Source organism: Lipotes vexillifer, unplaced genomic scaffold, assembly GCF_000442215.2.
Source record: "Lipotes vexillifer unplaced genomic scaffold, Lipotes_vexillifer_v1.1 scaffold88, whole genome shotgun sequence".
Taxonomy (NCBI): domain Eukaryota; kingdom Metazoa; phylum Chordata; class Mammalia; order Artiodactyla; family Lipotidae; genus Lipotes; species Lipotes vexillifer.
In genome coordinates, this window is record NW_006779887.1 from 948,593 (window position 1) to 961,739 (window position 13,147).

Genomic DNA, 13,147 nt, shown 5'->3' on the forward strand with positions numbered 1-13,147 from the left:
TTCTTATCAGTAAGAGATGATGCCTACCACAAAGGGCTAGTTTAAGGATTCTGTGTGTAAAGCACTTGTACATAATAAGTTCTCAACAATAAGTACTTATGATAATAATCAGATAATGATTTTAACAAGATGATAAGTGCCATCCAATTTTTCTGAAATTTTTTACAATAAGCTAATATTATTTTTATGCTTAGGGGAAAAAATTAAGCTCCTTCTATTTTTAATGGGTCTTGCTTTTTCAACAGCATAGCCTTTAAGTACCATTATAGAATCTGCTATTAAAATTTTAAAGAGGAGGGGGAATGTGGGTCAGTTTCATGGAATAGGAACTAGGGAAAAAAATAATTTCCATCTCTTAAAAACATAACTTTTTTTATCCCAGTTATATTTACAGGTACTGAAATAGAAATGAACAAGACAGACATAAGATCTACTCTTAAAGTCTTTATGGAGTGGTAGGAAAGTAAAGACTTATAACAGAAATCACTGGAATTGTGCTAAGTGACACTGTGTCACAAGGCCCCTCACCAGGTCTGGAGGGTCACAGAGGTTTCCTGAGGAAGAGATACCTGTGCTGGGTAGAAAAGAAAAAATCTAGGAGAATAGTGGAGAAGCACCCACCAGGCAGAGGAAGGAGCCTGGGTAAACTCCCTGAGGTGGAAAGAAGAGTGGGAGAGGGAGTGGTAGTTGGTTGAGAATCATAAGAAAAAGCTTGTGAAGCACAGAGGGGCAGATCGTCCAGGCCTGTGGAAATGTTAAGGATTTGGGACTTGATCCCAAATACAATGGAAAGCCATGGGTGGGTTTTAGGTGGAAGTGATATCATATGACCTATTCTTTCATAGAGTAGTCTGGGTGCTTTGTGAAGCGCTGAGATGTTGTGATATAATAAGAAATACATACTTGGCCTTCACCCCAGGTTCTTGGCACAGTGTTTCGAAAACCCTTAGAATTTCCTGAGTGGACAGAGGTGACAGGAGTGTTTTTTGTTATTCATAAGAAGTCGTTTTCAACCATACCTGAGTTGAATGAGGAACTCTTGATAGGGCCCTAGATAGTTTCAGGGTGGGGCTGGGGGAACCAACCATGTGATTAAAGTGTGGGAACTTTCAGTCCCACCCATCCAGGGAGAGGAGAGGGGTTGGAGATTGAGTTTAATCACCAAAATCACAGCAATATCTTTTCGGATCCACCTCCTAGAGTAATGAAAATAAAAACAAAAATAAACAAATGTAACCTAATTAAACTTAAAAGCTTTTGCATAGCAAAGGAAACCAGAAACAAAATGAAAAGACAACCCACAGAATGGGAGAAAATATTTGCAAACGATGTGACCGACAAGGGATTAATCTCCAAAACATATAAACAGCTCATGCAGATCAATATCAAAAAAACAAACAACCCAATCAAAAAATGGGCAGAAGATCTAAATAAACATTTCTCCAAAGAAGACATACAGATGGCCAAAAAGCACATGAAAAGATGCTCAACATCACTAATTATTAGAGAAATGCAAATCAAAACTACACAGCAGTCAGAATGGCCCTCATCAAACAGTCTATAAACAATAAGTCTACAAACAGTCTACACTGTTGGTGGGAATGTAAATTGGTACAGCCGCTGCAGAGAACAGTATGGAGGTTCCTCAAAAAACTAAAAATAGAGCTACCATATGATCCAGCAATCCCACTCCTGGGCATATATTTGGAGAAAACCATAATTTGAAAAGATACATGCACCCCAGTGCAGCACTGTTTACAATAGCCAAGACATGGAAGCAACCTAAAAGTCCAATGACAGAGTTTAATCACCAAAGGTCAGTGATTTAGTCAATCATGCCCACATAATGGAACCACCATAAAACAATGGGGTTGGGAGAGCTTCTGAGTTAGTGAACACATCAAGGTGCTGGGAGGGTGGTACACCTGAAGAGGACATGGACGCTCCTTGCCCCTTCCCACATACTTTGCCCGATACCTCTCTTCCATTTGGCTGCTGAGAATTCTTGGAGTCAGGCATGATAACCATTTCACCATGAGGTCCCACTAAGTATTCTTTATAATAAGCCAGTAATAATAAGTAAAGTGTTCTCCTGAGTTCTAGCAAATTATCAAACCCCAGGAGGGGATCATAGGAACCCCTGATTTATAGCCAGTAGGTCAGAAATACAATGGTCCAGACTTTCCATTGGTGTCTGAAGCAGGGGCAGTCTTGTGGGACTGGGCCCTAAGCCTGTGGGATCTGACACTAACTCCAGGCAGACAGTGTCAAAATTTAATTGAATTGCAGGACACCCAGCTGGTGTGAGAAAATTGGTTTTGGTGTGGGGAAGAAAAACATACATTTGGTTTCAGAAGTGTTGTGAGTACAGAAAAAGAGTTTTACTTTAAGAATGGATTCAGGGGAGGTAGGAATTAATGGAAAAATGGCAGTATAGGAAAAAATGAAAAATAGACAATTCTCATCAATTATTTAGGAGGTGGAATCAACAAAACTTGATGGTGGATTGGAAATGGCAAATGAGGAAAAGTGAAGCAATAAGGGTAAATCCTAGGTTTCTGATTTGGATAACTATGCTTGGGGGTACCATCTACTGAGATGGCTAGCACTGAACCAGGATCAGGTACTAGGGGCCAAGAAGAGGAAATTAGAGTGTCCAGTACATAGCAGGAAATAGGCACTCAGAAGCAAGGTCCGGACTGCATTATCAATTTGGGAGTGGTCGCCCCAGGAATGTGTAATCAATACGTCCCCAGACCCCATCTCCTCCAACTGCCAAGTGAGGCCACATATCCATGAACATCTAAATTGCTTCATCCTTTCGCAGGGCTCTCCTTCAGAAGTACCCAAAGATTCTCAGGGCTGCTCACACTGGCCCAGCTCTCCCAATCCTAATGTGCCTCTTGCTGCCACCACAGCAAGGGCAGAGGACTCAGACATGCCCCTCAAGTCAGGTCTCCACCACCACTGACCCCTCTGTGGCCAAGCCTACAGGTCACCTCCAGCACTTTCTTCCTGGATGGCAAAATCAAAGACCAGTGTTGCCATCAAGGGAAGAATTGCTCTCACTCCTGATTTACTTGAGGAAAGGTTTTCCTTCAGTGCATTCCTAGCCCCTCTCCATTTGGGGACGTAAAATGACTTACCCGCTTGGAAATTTGGAAAGAACTGGAAATGCAAGATATTCACCTATCTTCTTGGAAATGAGCTACCCCCTGGGAGACCAATTTGTCTGCTCCTCCAGAGGCTGGCTCTTCCCCCCACACCCTGGTCCAGCACTGCCTGTGACTGATAGGGAAATTGTGCCTAATTCTGGGCTTTGAGATGAGCAAAACCATTTTGAATAACAGACCTAAAGTATATCATGCCCTTTGACAGTAAAAAAGGGGGAGAGGTGGAGATTTTGGCCCATTATGGTATCTGGTACATACCGTTTACTATTTGCTGTCTCTCCATAACATAAACTAAATGTGTACATCATTTTTAAGTATAAATACACCATAATTTAACCAGTCCTCAATGAACAGCCATTCATCTTGTTACCACTTTTCCACTGTTTAAGCCTCATCTCAATTAATATCCTTGAACATATCATTTAACTGTCTATAGATTAAGAGTAGAGCTGCTGGGTCAAAAGACATATATATTTTTTTTTTGGAGGGGGGAGCTGCATTGGGTCTTCATTGCTGCGAGCAGGCTTTCTCTAGTTGCAGAGCGGGGGCTACTCTTCGTACGGTGCGCACGCTTCTCATTGCGGTGGCTTCTCTTGTTGCGGAGCATGGGCTCTAGGCGCGCAGGCACAGTAGTTGTGGCACAGGCTCTAGAGCATAGGCTCAGTAGTTGTGTCACACGGGCTTAGTTGCTCCACAGCATGTGGGATATTCCTGGACCACGGCTCGAACTCGTGTCCCCTGCATTGGCAGGTGGATTCTTAACCACTGCGCCACCAGGTAAGTCCTATATATATTTTTGTTTGCTTGTTGTGTTTTTTGTTTTTTAAATATTGATACACCTTGAGACAATATACACTTCTACCTGCATGAATGTATTAGTATTATATTGCTACATAATAAACAAACTTAAAAGCATAAAAGTGTCTGTGGTTGGGGAGTGTAGGTACAGCTGAAATGTTGGTACAAATCAACAATCTCTTATTTGCAATCCCCAAAATCAAAAAAACTCTGAAAATCTTAAATTGTTCACAACCCATTTGGTAGCATAATCTGGCTTGATATGAACTTTTTTGTCAGCAAAACGTTCTCTGGACTGATGCAAAACTATTTATAGTTTTATTTACTTCATTTACTGTGAATATTCATATAGTTCAATGCAGAACTAAAAATATATTTGATAAACTGCATATTGCCCTGGGCCTCACTAGGAATATTAAATAATATACAACATTTACCTTTCTAAAGCCCCCAAAAATCGGAATTCTGAAATATTTATAGTCCCAAGTGTTTTTGAATAGGGGTTATGGAACTCTATTTCTTATTGATTTCCAAAATGTTTTTGTAGATTAGGAAAGTAAACATATTTTCATAGATATTGCCAGTTTTTCCCCATTTTGCCATGTTCCAATCTATCATATAGTATTATAGGTTTTTTAAATTATTAATTCATGTTCATTGCAAAAAGCTTCAAATATAGATTATAACAGTGGTTCTTAATCCTTTCAAGTAAATGATGACTTTGAAAATCTGATTAAAGCAATGGGAAAGCTCCCCAGAAATTTTACATATAATTTCAGGAGCTTTATAAGCTTAGACACCAGATTAACAGCCTCTGCCTTCTATGCGCTTCCTAGGAACTTTCATCCTTTCCTTTGACTTCAATTATCATCTATCTATGACATACATACATACATATATATATATATATATTCAGCCCAGATCCATTTCCTGATTATTATCTCTCCATATTCATCAGACTACTAAACAGCTCCACTCAAATATTTCATCAACATCAAACTTGACACATCAAAAACTTAAATCATTTTCTCCTATGCCAAATCCATTCCCCTCTTTATATTAATGTTTAATGAATCAAAAATTCATTAAAAATTCAATAACCACTCAACTGAGTCAGCCAAAAATCTGGTCAGCAACCATGACTTCCAAATCTCCTCTATCCTTGACATCTCTCAATTTTATCCACTTCTCATCTCCACTGCAACAAACTTAGCCACCATGCGCTGCCTGAATTACTCCAACAGCCTTTTTTTTTTTTTTTTTTTTTGGGGGTACGGGGGCCTCTCACTGTTGTGGCCTCTCCCGTTGCGGAGCACAGGCTCCAGACACGCAGGCTCAGCGGCCATGGCTCACGGGCCCAGCCACTCCGGGGCATGTGGGATCTTCCCGGACCGGGGCACGAACCCTGTCCCCTGCATCGGCAGGTGGACCCTCAACCACGGCGCCACCAGGGAAGCCCTCTAACAGCCTTTTAAATAGTTTTCCTACCAGAGTTTTTATCCTCTCCAATCCATGTTTAACGTTGTAACCAGAATGATCTTACTAAAATGCAAATCTGGGGAATTCCCTGGCGGTCCAGTGGTTAGGACTCCGTGCTTTCACTGCCGAGCGCCTAGGTTCAATCCCTAGTCAGGGAACTAAGATCCCACAGGCACGCGGTGTGGCCAAAAAAAAAAAAAAAATGCAAATCTGATATCACGCCCTCGTTTAAAACTCTCCAATGACTCCCACTGCTCTAGGGCTTACAAAGTCCTTTATCATCTACAATCCACTGACTCCTGCAGGATCATTCCTACACCTGATCATTTCCCCCAAGTCCCCCTGTCAGTGAATGTCGCCACTTACCAAGTTGCTCAGGACAGCAACCTGGACTCTCGTCCCCCTCACTCTCTATATCTACTTTGTCACCATATCTTGCTTCTACCTCAGTGCCACCACCTTGGTCCAAGTTACCCTCTTTTTCTCACCTAGACTACTAAACTAGCTTTTCCTCATTGAGGAGGGAGCAAAGTAGATGGTTCTCATGAATAGCTTGACCAACCATTAGTAAAGAGTTCAATTTTGTACTGTAAAAATGTTCGTGTAAGGACATTTGACATATGCCTTTAAAAACCCTGGTGAATATTTAAGAGTCAGAGAAACTAGAGTTTTCATGTAAACTGTAAAATAAAATAAAATAAAATAGGGACTGTCCTGGTGGTACAGTGGTTAAGAATCTGCCTGCCAAAGCAGGGGACACAGGTTCAAGCCCTGGTCCAAGAAGATTCCACATGTCGTGGAGCAACTAAGTCTGTGCGCCACAACTACTGAGCCTGTGCTCTAGAGCCCGTGAGCCATGACTACTGAGCCCACGTGCCACAACTACTGAAGACTGTGCTCCGTGACAAGAGGAGCTACCTCAGTGAGAAGCCCACACACCGCAATGAAGAGTAGCGCCCGCATGCCGCAACTAGAGAAAGCCTGCATGCAGCAACAAAGACCCAACGTGGCCAAAAATAAATAAATAAACAAATTTTTAAAAAATAAATAAATTAAATTAAATTAAATTATGTAAAATAAAATAACAAGATCAAGGTTTTGTATATATTTCAAAGACTGAAAGCTGACAAATCAAGAAAACAAATACCAAGAAAAAATATTATGCTTTAATAAAACCATGGTACTATTTTATTACTCAAGGTAAATGAAGTAAAGAAGTTTAAAGGGACCGAGATTTCATTCTGCTTGAAAGCTCACAAGTTAGCCTATTAATTGTTTGACAGATGCTCACAAAGACAGAAGACTCCAGGGTCAGAGACAAAGGTCTTTATTGCCCTCAGCAACAGCAGTAGCTGGAGGATAGCATTCCTTGTTAAGGATCCTCATGCTCTAATTCTCACAGAGAGACATAAAGAGGGCCTAGGTAACATCTATACATACAGTGGGTTTCATTACAGGCGAGAACCCCTGAACTTTGAGAACCCAAATCTTTTAATACTGGACAGTAAGCATGTCTCTGCCTTTTGCTCCAGAGACGAACACTGTATCTTCCAAGGTTCTAAGCAAACCTACCATTCATGCTAAAAGGAGACACTACATCTTCCAAAGCTGTTCCTTTAACAAACATCCTTAGAAAGATAGTCAGGAACAAAGCCAATCAGAACCACTGTTATAAGACATGCAGAAAATGTGAGAGGCCCACAGAGAACTATCTCCCAACAATATCCACTCCACGCACACATTAGTTTCTATACATCTCTTTTTTTTTTGGCCACGCTTTTTGGCATATGGGATCTTTGCTCCCTGACCAGGGATCGAACTCACACCACTGCATTGGAAGCGTGGAGTCTTAACCACTGGACCGCCAGGGAAGTCCCAGTTTCTATACATTATTACGCCACTGCATCAGCCACTCTAATTAATCTAACCAACAGAGGCTGGAACCAAATCAACTTATCTAGCACAGCATTTAATTAAGGCTACTATCAAATAGGATTCTGTAAACAGGATGGGGCCATCCTACCTTGATCTCACCCATGGCCCCCAGCATCCTAGAACCAACCCAGCTTAACAAATCCCCAGAACTATCAGGGTCTAATTTAGAAAGCCATGTTTCTGTATTGACCTTTCTGTATTGACCACTTGGCCCAAGGCAGTAACCCAGGCACAGCAAGGTGTACTTGAGATTGCACAAAATCCACCTTGGCCCATAAGGAGTTAGTCTAGGGCAATTCTCTCATCCGTAACAACTTTGGCTAATGAGTTGAGGCTGACCTGAAATCCTTCTAGGGCCAAGGCAGTGCCATGGATCACTTCAGCTAAAATCATGAAATTCTGTACCACCTTGTCTAATTGGATGACTCCTGTTATAGGGATCACTGCCCATAAGGTGTATACATGAATAACAAATCAGTTACCTTTCTGGAGAGCCTTGTGGGAGAGATCTCTGCAGTCATCTGAGGGCCACATGATCTGTCAGGGGTATTTCTAAACATTTGCAGTCTCTCATGATTGCCCCAAAGGGTGTTTTTCAGGAGACAAGTTAACTCCTGACTTCCACACAAGAAATAAAGTCCAGAGGTCACATGTGGTGTCCCTGGAAAGAAAATATTTTTACAATTGTTGGCCTCAAGTGAGACCTCCATTATTCAAAGGGCGTAGGCTGACAGTTCCTTCAAGGGGCCTCCTGGCAAGCTGGTATACCTTAGTTAGAGTTCCCAGTTCAGTGTAAATAGTTGAATCTAGTCACTATTTTTGGAGGGATTGCCTGAGGGCTGACAGTCCAAACTGTCCTGTCTGCCCAGTGCCAGCAGGAAGGTGGCATTTGTTCACCCCCTGGAGACTGAGCGATGGCTATGGAAATGGAACATATCCAGAGGTGTTAACCAGTGTTTTGCATGGGAGATGCAGAAGCTGGGGCTATCCTCTGCTTTATTTGATAGACTTCTTGGTAAGGTCAAAGGGAATGGCAATCAAAATCATGGTCAGAGCCATCTGGAGGTGCAGGAGGGGGATGGCAGATTCGGCAGTCAGTTCCATTTAAGGGCCTTGCACCATTGGGAGAGCCACATCAGGGCATTTTCCTTCCTGAGGAAGGATCCAGGGTGGCTCTGAAAGACAAAAGATCATTAGAGTTCCTTCCTCCCTGTCCTGGGGTTTAAAGTGTTCTCACCTCAAGCATTGGAGTTGTTCTTTCTCTCCATCACCACAAAATCAGTCTGTCCCATTCCAGTAGCTATAACTTCGCCTTTTTTCCAATCATCTCTACTCACCCAGACCTCTCATTTGGAAGAGTCAGGTACGAAAGAGATAAGGCATTTTATAAAACGTATAGAAACTCATTATGCCACTGACCTTGGCCTGCATGAGCCACTGGGTGAATCCCAAGGTGGTGTACTCAACCAAGTACCGATTAGCCTTATGATATGGAGCTATATCAATCCAACAAGAGAAGCCAGGGGGCTGAGCCGGTTTGAAAGCCCTAGGCCCCCTTTTGGCTGGGTGGCCAACCTACCAGCCTGGGGTTGCCACGAGTGAACAGGAAAGCATCACGCCCAGGAATGGTCAGGGAGGAATCCCAAATTGTAAAATAATAAAAGATCAACCGAATCACTAACCAGAAAGTGGATGAGAAGAGATGGTCCCTTTCTGAGCACAGCCACATACAGTGACCAAACTGCCTTATTAAGGTATATGCACCAGGAAGAGATGAGGGATTAAGAGTCAAAAATATATTTAAATTGATTTTTCAGGAGGCCATTCCAGTACTCAATGATATCAGATACCTGTGAATGGCAGGGAGCATAAAATGGCGCTCGAATACCTTGACTGTCAGCGCATTGTTGAGAAGCTTTTGTGATTAAGAAAAAAAAAAGCACATCACTGTCAAGCTGCAAATGGGCCATGAAAACATGACACAGATCAGTTTCAAGGGCCACAACAGTGTGGCTGGAATCAGCTGATTAGGCTGGAACAGCAATATTGTAAGCCCAGAAAATGCCAACAGCCATGAGGCACAACAGACAGCCCCAAGAGGAAGTCAAAGTTCTGATGTATTCAATTGGCCAAGAGCAACAAAGTTGGGGTGAGGGCCCACGCTACATCACCCCCCTCACCAAAATACTTTTGGCAGGAGTCACAAGTCTGGCTTGTAGTGGTAGCCTCTGCATCAGAAACAGAGTCCTTCACCTTGCACAGAGCCTAAGAGGGTAGCTGTGTTGCCACGTCCAGTACAAAAATGGACCCAGGCAGTAATGGTGGCAATCCGGGTGGCGCAGTCTTGACGTAAACAGTAGCTTCGTACCAGAGAACTAGCCCATATTATGGGTATCTACATAAGTGACACAGACACTTTGATCAGCAGCTGTGATTTATGACATTTTGCAGCCCCAAAGAAGGATATCTTTAACCTACCGATCTGTAGTTTTCCAAGTGATGGACCAAACTGCTAGACCATTGGCTAGAGCCCAGGGGTCAGTAAAAAGATAAGTTGTATCAAGGGGACTATTGGCCAGGGCTGTGAGAACAGCCTTGAGTTTTAACAGCAAATGGAACAAGCATGCCCATGTTTGGTTCTGCAGAGCTGACACTGAGGCTGAATAGTAGCAGAAGCTCAGCAGATACCGTCAGGTTTAAGCTTAGCCAAACCATCAGTGAAGCAGACCTTAGCACTCAGGGTAACCTCTGTGAACCGAGGTCCCCACTGAACCAGCAGTTTTGCTTCAAGCAGCAGAACAAGAGGTAAAGTATTCCCAGAGGGAGGACTGCCCCTTTTTCACGTAAAGCTGAGACGCTACTGGAGCCCGGTCAGCTGCACGCTGGAACACAGCATTTCCCTCTGACAGTGAGGCTGGTTTGGCCTCCCCATCCTGTTTGAGTCTAGCTGATTCACCCTGAAATGAAACTATCATGCAGGAGAGTCAAAAGGCTTCCATGAGTCAGTTCCAAGAACAGCCCAGTAGCAAGTTCCTAGCTGTTTACAAAAGGAGAGCCACTACCAGGGAGCAAGGGGGCCCAGGAGTCCAAATATCCAAGGAGCACCTCAGATGGAAGATGCCTCTTTTTGCCAGACTCTAAATGGTTAGACCATTAGTCATAGAGACTCGTAGCTCAAAGGGGTCATTTGGGTTGTGGCGATCCAAAGGTACTAGTATTTCTCTACATACATCTCTTCCCGAACATGAGTGTCACCTCTGGCACTGACAGGCATTGATAGCACAGGCATGTAAACATCAATACCCATTACGCATTCACCAGTGGAAGCTACAGCAGTACACTGAATAGGCCCAAATGGCTGCACCCAACAGGGTCACATAAATTTCCATTCTCCACTGCAAAAATTGCCCAGACTCCACTAGTTGAATTCTGGTGCCCCTCCTCCCACAGGAACGGGTAGGATAATGACTTGGGTAACTATATCCAACGGAGCCGTGAAAGTTTGACTCTCTCCCCTCTGCGAAGCTCCCCAGCATACTAAGTCAGGATGCACTGAGTCTCACCTTTGGTCATCTTCCTCCTTAATGAAACTGAAGCCAGGATAGAAGAGAAGGGGGCACAGAGGGAGAGAGCAGCTCTGAGCCCATTAGCAAGGTTTTGCATTCAGTTCACCTGAATAAATGTGGAGTGTTTCAGACCACCCAAAGGTCTCTACTGAAGAACATGCCCCTCACTGCTGTCACCATTTATTTCTGTTTTGGGGGTTCCTTGGCTTAGCAGCCACAGCTACATTATCTTTAGAGCCATCCCATTACCCTAAGATTCCTTCTTCCACCTGCCCAGAGGAGCATGCCCAACCACTAAGGCACTGTGTAGGCAGTTTGTTTCAATCATCTTTCTCACCACTCAGCCTCTAATGATTAATTAACAAGTAGGATAGCGGAGGACCCTGGTTCCCCTAACCCACCCGATACCTGAACAAGAGCTTTTACTACTGGACACCAGGGTATGTGTCATCTCTGAATCTGCCCTGTGGGGCCATCATCCTTTCTCTTTTAGGAGACCACATCTCTTCTTTGTCGCATTCTCACCACCAAAACTGTCAAGAACTGTGAAGGGTCTGCAAGCTAACAAGTTAGTGTGGCACGGTTTTGTGGGTACTGGCAGAAGACATGAGATTCCAGGGTCAGACACAAAGGACTTAATTACTTACAGAAACAGTCAAAGTAGGGGCTTCCCTGGTGGCACAGTGGTTAAGAATCCACCTGCCAATTCAGGGGACACAGGTTCAAGCCCTGGCCCGGGAAGATCCCACATGCCACAGAGCGACTAAGTCCATGCGCCACAACTACTGAGCCTGCGCTCTATAGCCCATAAGCCACAACTACGGAAGCCCGCGCCCCACAACTACTGAAGCCCACGCACCTAGAGCCTGTGCTCTGCAGCAAGAGAAGCCACCACGATGAGAAGCCTGCACACTGCAACGAAGAGTAGCCCCCGCTCGCCGCAACTAGAGAAAGCCCACGCACAGCAACGAAGACCCAACCAACACAGCCAAAAATTAATTAATTAATTAATTTAAAAAGAAAAAAAAAGAAATAGTCAAAGTACCATTTTCTTGTTTTGGTTTCCAAGCTCCAATTCCCACAGGACAATGTAGAGGGCCAGGTGACACCTGTACGTGCAGAGGGTCACATTACAGGAGAGGAACACTGAGCACAGGGAACCCAAATCTTGTATAGTGCCCATTGCTTCAGAAGATGATCTTTATATTCCAAGGCTCTAAGCAAACCTGCCCTTTGTTCTGGAGGGAGACATTATCTCTTCTCTATCTTCTCTATCATACAAACATCCTAGAAAAATATTCCAGAAAAAAGGCAGGCAGTATCTCTGTTCAGAAGACATACTGAAACATAAGCGACCTATAGAGAATTGTCTAATGCCCACTTGTAAACAGATAAAGTTAAATGATCTCCCCATTTGTTGTTTACTGACAAATAGACCAGACCCTTGCATCAGTGGGTGAGGATATGCTTCCCTGATTACCTCTCAGTGGACCTGCTCCTATATCTCTTTCTGACTCTTCTCAAGATTCTCTGTAAGGCTAAACTTATCTTCTATCTATCTCACGGGCCACTGTTTCATAACAACCATTAAATACAACAGTGATTTAATGGATTTCAGCAGAGTGAGGATGAATTAAAGATTTCTGAGTAGAGGGCTAGGATAGATAATCTGGATACCCATCTAAACTAGTGATTCTTTTTTTTTTTTTTTTTTTTTTTGCGGTACGCAGGCCTCTCACTGCTGTGGCCTCTCCCGCTGCGGAGCACAGGCTCCGGACGCGCAGGCTCAGCGGCCATGGCTCACGGGCCCAGCCGCTCCGTGGCATGTGGGATCCTCCCGGACCGGGTCACGAACCCGTGTCCCCTGCATCGGCAGGCGGACTCGCAACCACTGCACCACCAGGGAAGCCCCTAAACTAGTGATTCTTGACTTTTCCTGTCTTCAGCTCACCAGAGATCCAGACATTAGAATCTACTTGTCAGTGGTTAAGGGGGGGAGGAGGGATGTCAATGGAGAAAAGCCAGATTTAAGCATTAATTGAACAACTCCAGACTTAAATCCTCATATTCATTATTCTGCTTGAGATAGTGTGAATACTGTAATTATGCCATAACCAGACATAACCATATCCAACTACTTTTAAGCACTTCAAAACTAAATACTTACATATTATTCTCACCCTCCCTAATAGTAAT